This window comes from Vidua macroura, chromosome 3 (genome assembly GCF_024509145.1).
Source record: "Vidua macroura isolate BioBank_ID:100142 chromosome 3, ASM2450914v1, whole genome shotgun sequence".
Taxonomy (NCBI): Eukaryota; Metazoa; Chordata; class Aves; order Passeriformes; family Viduidae; genus Vidua; species Vidua macroura.
The window spans coordinates 95329992-95336618 of NC_071573.1; the positions used below are offsets into that span (position 1 = coordinate 95329992).

At 40.7% G+C, this 6627-nt stretch overlaps 1 long non-coding RNA gene across 1 annotated transcript; it reads left to right on the plus strand.

Moving 5' to 3' along the window:
• The first annotated feature begins 977 nt into the window (after positions 1 to 977).
• LOC128805517 (uncharacterized) lies at positions 978 to 6354 on the plus strand. Its single transcript, XR_008436468.1, has 3 exons — positions 978 to 3481; positions 3932 to 3989; positions 4903 to 6354. It is a non-coding gene; the product is annotated as an uncharacterized LOC128805517 (long non-coding RNA).
• The last annotated feature ends 273 nt before the right edge of the window (positions 6355 to 6627 follow it).

A 6627-nucleotide genomic window follows, 5' to 3' on the forward strand; every position in this document is an offset into this window, starting at 1 on the left:
GCTGCATGCGACTGGCTTCACTCCATCTGTCTCCATGGTTCAGGAGAGGGTCCTCACCCTTGTCCCCCACACTGCTGAGTAGGGAGGGTGCTGCAACCCTGGAGCAGCTCATCTCCCAAACACCTGCACTGCTGTTCCAGAGCCAGGGATGAGCTGCAGGTCCTGCAGCACTCTAACTGCCCTATCCAAGATGTTCATCAGCATAGCCCAGCTGCTTGCCAGACCTGCAGTAGATGTCTTTGCCTGTTTAGATGGTGACACAGGCTCTGCAGGGTGTGAAGAAGCCCCTCTTTCTTGAGGGTCCTGCAGCAGACAGGACAGGCTTTACTAGAAGCAAAGCTGAAGGAAAAGATCCCAGGTGGACACAATCACCTGGCTGAGCAGTTTTTGCATCATTGTCAAATCCAGACAGTCAAACAGCAGCAGATAGACTCTCAAAATCATAAGGCTGGCACAACCTTGGGATTTTATTTAAAGTCCAAGTGCCTTTCTTTTTGTTCCTGTGCATGTTCAGAAGAGGTTTTCAAGGTTTTTACTGCAGCCAGCAGCCAAGATTTTGCTGTTAAATTCAGATTGCATTTAAACCGTACTTCTTTAATGAGGTAATTCTCCAAAGTTAAAAGCCAAGCTCCCTGTTTAGGTGATCAAGAAAGGAGCTGGGGCTTCTGAATGCTGCTGCAGTTGGTCCCATAAAAAAAACTACCCCTCTCCAAAATCTTGTTTTTCTTCATGTGAGGCACTAAAGAAAGGCACACAAGAACTCCAAATGGGAGTCTAACTCCTTCTCTGCACTGACTATATGGAAAACCCAGGTGCTGCCTTTAGAGAAAATGGTTTTTTTTAATGTTCATCTGCTGGAATTAGGCTAGTAAGAAAATACTTGAAGATTCAGCATAAACCTGCAGAGTAAAAGAAACTAGTAGATTCAGCAGCTGCAGATAATTGCTAAAGACTCTAATATTAAAGATAGCCAGAAAATGTAAATTGCATTCCATGTTTACTTATAATTTGTGTCAGAATTATGTGACAGAAGTGCAGTGTACAAGACACCTAAATATGATATAAAATTAAAAACTAAATCTGAATAATGATAAATAAAAACTGTAAAAACCATGTATTTGAAATGAGAGAAGAAATGTGTTTCTTAGGCCTTCTTTGCTTGAGCATAAATTGACTGGGACCCAAAAAACTTTCTCCTTGGACACATGGTCATTTTATGATGGAAAATTGTTTTGTTATATAAGAAGACCAAGTGTAATTTGTACCAATAAATAAAAAATTCTACAGCTATTACGAGCCATAAACAAAAAAGACTCATTAAATACAAAATAGCTTCAATAAAAGGAACACTGAAGCAACTGCACTGATCTCCACCAAGATCTCCTTTTCCCCCTCAGAATTCCTGCAAGACAGATGTGGAGTGGATGCATTCAGACAATCAGGAAAATTATTAAGATGGTCCTTAACCAAATCCAAGGAGAACTATCACCTAGCTCATTCACTATGGACAAAATAATGTGTTTATCATAAGCCCATTTGAGTGTAAAGAATTGTGCAAGTTCTCCAAAGGAGGAGTCCCTTTCCAATTCATCCTCTAAGAGATCAAAAGAACCTTCAGCAACCAATGAAACAAGTAAGCAGCTATTCAAAACAAATGAGTCAGCCTCAAACACTGATCATAGGGGGCAAAAAAAAAAATAAAAATCAGGCATTGTTTTTTATGCACTTGTCCCCCTCTCCCTACCCACAGCTGCTCCAAACTCACATGTTCAGCTGCAAATCTGTAATTGTACACTTTTGTTGATAAGTCATGTTTGTCTGGAGTTGAAAGAGTTTTGAGGAAGTTCTTTGTCAATCAGTGTTATTAATGACATAGTTGTAAATCTCACTGTCATAGTATTGACTGAGTAAATAAGTACTTTATGACCTAAAGGAATATTTTCCCAGTGAGGAAACTGGTTTGAAAAAAATTGCCTAATCTTTTTTCCATTATACCTCAAAGTCATGCATGCAGCTGGGCACCCATTCAAAGATGAACTCAGACTGTCTGTATCTCACAGGATCAGTAAGGTGCAGATTTTCTAGATGTATCACTTAGCCTGAAGTCCAACAAATTGTTAAAAATGGATATGTTTTTTGATTGGAGTGGAAATAAAACTTTGTATTCTTCCTAGAATCCCTCTCTTTATAATTTTTATTTGGCACATCTGTGCTTCCAAGTAATTCTAGGGCTTGCTTGGAAAGAGACCAGATTCAGCCATTAATTTCCCCTTTGTAAATCAGTATTATCAGTAACCTGACTCAGTTTCCTTTTCGGTAGAGTCACCCTCCACAGCACTGCTGGTGTGACAATTTGCTCATTTAAAGGCAGCTACAAGCCAAGCTCATGTGAAGGTGTCCCTGTCCCTGTCTAGACAGTGGCTGTGGCCCGACGGGCAGAGGCAGCAGGAGGAATTTGCACTGGCAGCCAGGTCCAGCGTACAGCAGCTTCTCCCTGAGTCTCAGAGCCAGGCTGTTCCTCGGCACAGTCAGGTCAGGATCCAGCAGGCGGGAGCCTTTGCTCCCCGCCCCGGTGAGATGATTCCCCTTTCCGCGCTGCTGCGATGTCTCCGAGGCCTCTGCGAGCTCCCCCTGGAGCCCCGGCCGCTGCTCCGTGCCCGGTGCGGGGCCTGTCCCTCGCAACCTCCGCACGCCAAGGGCCGGGGCCGCGTGTGGAGCGGAGCCGCACTGACAACACAGAGGCACCGCCGTGCTGACACTGGCTGGGCCCTCGGAGAAGCTTTTTGGTGGAAGCCAGGTCGCTGGTTTAAAGCTGTGGAGTCTTAAACAATTCCTGATCTAGTCCCTGACTGAGCTGAGAGCAGCGGAGCTGTTCAATCTGCGCTTGTCAGCACAGAGCAGAGGAAAGCTGCCTCTGGGGCGATGCCTGCACGGAGTCCTCAGCTGAGTGGCTCTCCCCGGCTCTCCTGCATCACTTCTTCCTCACCAACAAGCCCCACAAACTGGAATGCTCCTGGCATCTTCGCATCCCTGTGCCATCGTGGCTGCTCAAGGGAGTGAGCACCCACCTTTGCTCCTGGAGGCACCAGGCCTGCAACACGTAATGGAGGTGTCCGGCTGTGGGAGGAGGGATTGTGAGAAAATAGAGATAGTGCTGAAGGCAATCTCGCCCCTGAGGAGTTGCAGCTGTACTAATTACCAAAGAGTAGGAACAGACTTGCCTTTAATAGGTCAGAGCTGTGTCCAATACGGACAGTCCAATAAGGATGGGTGTTAGAAAAGAGTGGGTTAGCTGCTTGAGAAGAGCGTTGGAGTCAGTTGGCTGTGCTGCTGTGGGGAGCAAGGGTCAGGCAGTTGGGCTAGGGACAGAAAGGGTTAGGTGTTCATGATAGGGACAGGTAGAAGTCAGCCAGCCATGTGGAAGAAAGAGAAAAGGAGTCAGAGTTGCGAGGAGCTAGCTGTGAGAACTCACAGAGAGAAGGTGTGAAAGTCTTACAGTAAGATAATAAACTAACAGTGACAGTCAGTTTCCATCCACCGTCAATTGGTGCCAAGCACTGATGCTGACAATTGGTGACCCATCTGGGGATGGATCCTGACATCCAGGCACTGAACAGGGGTCTGGTGACCTTGTGTTGAGATCAGCTGAAGAAATAAAGCCATCTTACTCTTTTTCAGAATCACACAATAATTTAAGATGCAGAAGTATCACTGGTCCAATCCTTGCAGTACTCAAGGTCAGATGCACCTCTGAGATCATGTCACTCAGGGCCACACGTAGTCAAGTACTGATTATTTCCAAGGACAGAGATCCTACTAGAGATTTCAGTAGGTTTTATGGATTTTACACCTGACAAGAAATCACAAGTTGATTTGTGCTCTTGGATCTCATGTAAGCCACTCTGAGCTCTTCTTGGGTAATTTCTTGCAGTACATGTGAGAGCATGCTTTTCCTGCCTCAGGAAGACAGCTGGACCCACAAGATACAGGTTTGCTTGACTTGTTTCTCAGTTAGGCTTCCTGGTTTTCCCTCTCCCCTTAGCTCTGCCCTATTTCAGTGAACTTCAGCGAGAAGCTGTCCAGCGACAGAAGTTATTCCTTTTGCAAATTATCTGGTACATTTAAGTGCCACCAGAAGCATGATGAATATTAGCTGTACCTCTGAGAAGAGATTTTTTTACCCATTTACCCATTTGTGCTTTACACAAGCAATGCCATGGCCCTGCTATTGCCTTAACAATAACATATATTCCTGAGGGCCAGATTCAATTAATCTGTCTGAGTTATCCTGAAATGAATTTTTTAGGTCTTTTGTGACCGTGCATGGGGCTAAAATGATTTTTGTTTATTAAATTGAAATGAACCATGTTCGCTGAAAAGTAATTATGGTATTATGCAATGTTAGCTGGTATTCCAAAACTTGCACAGGATGTTTTATAATTCAGTGTAATGAAATTACATAATAGAGTAAATAATTTTGCTACTTTTTTTTATCCTATATATGAATAAATGACAGATACTAACAAATTGATTGCATTTATTTAAAGAAAACCCTAATCTCTTTTGTATACATGTACTATGTGTATAATTTATTTATTCTTTTATTCTAGGAATATATATTAGAGTAATCTTCATATTAAAGATAGACTTTATCCTGGATAAGATTTCTCGGTGTGCCTGATGGCCTGTCATCACTTCAGAGAGAATCAAGCACAACTTTAAAACAGACAGTGGAATAAGTTTTAAAACAGAAAAATATCTTATAAAATAATCTATTTTGACAAAGGGTAAAAAAGTGTATTCTGCTGCTTTTTTTTAAATATAAAATTATTATTCACAATAAAGAGTTACCTGGTTTTCTTAAAATAGAACTATATTAATATCAAATTCTACTTATTTCAGTTTCTTGGAAAACTGTAAGACTGGATTGTGATGTTGACATTGACAGAAGGCAAGATCTGAAAGCAGTGTGGAACAAGAAGTCCCAGAATTGGGGGAGCAGAGGGGCATGACTTCAAACCAACAACTTACCAACAAGATAAAGAATGACATTTTGGTTTTCAAAAAATGTGCAGCACTTGCCAGACAAAATCTCTGGTTTAAAATTCTTACAGTGGAACTTTTCTCAACCAGCAGAAAAAAAAATCAGCATCTCCATAGGCACAGACCTCAGGACTTGCTTCCTAGTTACTTGGGCCATCCATAGTTTTGAGCTAATTAACCACAGCTTTCTTCCAGAAGAAGAAATAAGGGGAAGTTTATTACCTATCAACAATGTAGTTTCCTCCTTCTGTCTCCCACATGTTAGGCTGGCAGAAACTTCCCAGCCTCAAATTCCTAAAGTGTATTGTGAGCTGGTCTGTTATATACTGTTTATTAAACAAATCCAGATTTTTGTTTTTACCGAAACAATTATGATTTTTTTATCAAAAGAGAGACATTGCCAGAATTATTGTGCTGTCTGACAACTACCTTATCCTAAAAACCTGCCTTAAGGGCCATGTTCACAATTCTTCATCTAACAGAAATGCAGCTGAGGTCAAAACCAGGTTTTGTGGTTTAGGGGTATATGATGGGTAAAGCCCTGGAGGAAAGGAGAAAATGTTTGTATTAATTATATTGATAATGTGCAAAAGAAAATATTTTTTGTAAAAAATAATAAAAGCTCACAAACTCTAGCAATTAATCAGGACTATTTTGGAGGTGAAGTTGTATGCAGTTAAAGCAGTTTGTTGACAAAGTAAACAAAAGTAACCTCAGGCATTTATTTTTATTTCATAGCTCCCTAACTCAGTAAATCTAAAAATTACAAGGCAACAAAACTCTGGAAAGAATATATTTGTATTTCAATGGACAAAGGCATCAATATTATTTTACTCTGACAAATACTATAAAAATTCAAATTATACTTTCATTGCTCAGCTCCAAAAATCCAGTAGATTGACTATTGCACTGTTTAAGGTTTTCTGTGGGCATCATGACTTGATTTAAACATTTGAGAATTAAGCTATGAACTGTCAAAGGCAAAGCTAAAAATAAATGTTGCATATGTTTTGTCTCACAAGGGTGAGCAACTAATAGAAGAACAAAAGGTTATTGAGTAAATATAGATTTTTGGATGGAGGGAGTGGGTATAAAGGTTCAAGATATTTTAGTGCTTTTATGACAGACTGACACAAACATTAAGAAAGTTTGACCTATTGTGTATCCAAACTGCAACAAAAAGTGATTTATGGCTTATTTAAACTTGTGGTACTGAGGTGGAAGACATTCATCTCATTCTATGCATGCTTAGAATAAATCAAAACTGATTTGTGCATAGGACATTAAACTTGTTTTGTATAAAATTGAAGTTAAAAAAAAATATACCTGTGTTTTCTCAGACTACTCTCCCTAGTAAAAAAATAACCAGTAGACTGGTTAAAGAAAGTGAAGGTCTTCCTTTTCCTACACAGCAAACATGAACAGCTGCTTGGCTTGAAATGTTTCCCTAAATATGAATAATGGCTCTGGTTGAAGGGGTCAAAGTATGAAATAATCATCATCATAGCGCAGCCAAACTTTTGGCAGTGAATTATCCAAATCCCATTTAAACACATTTTCAGATCTGATCTTCCTTTTGTAGCA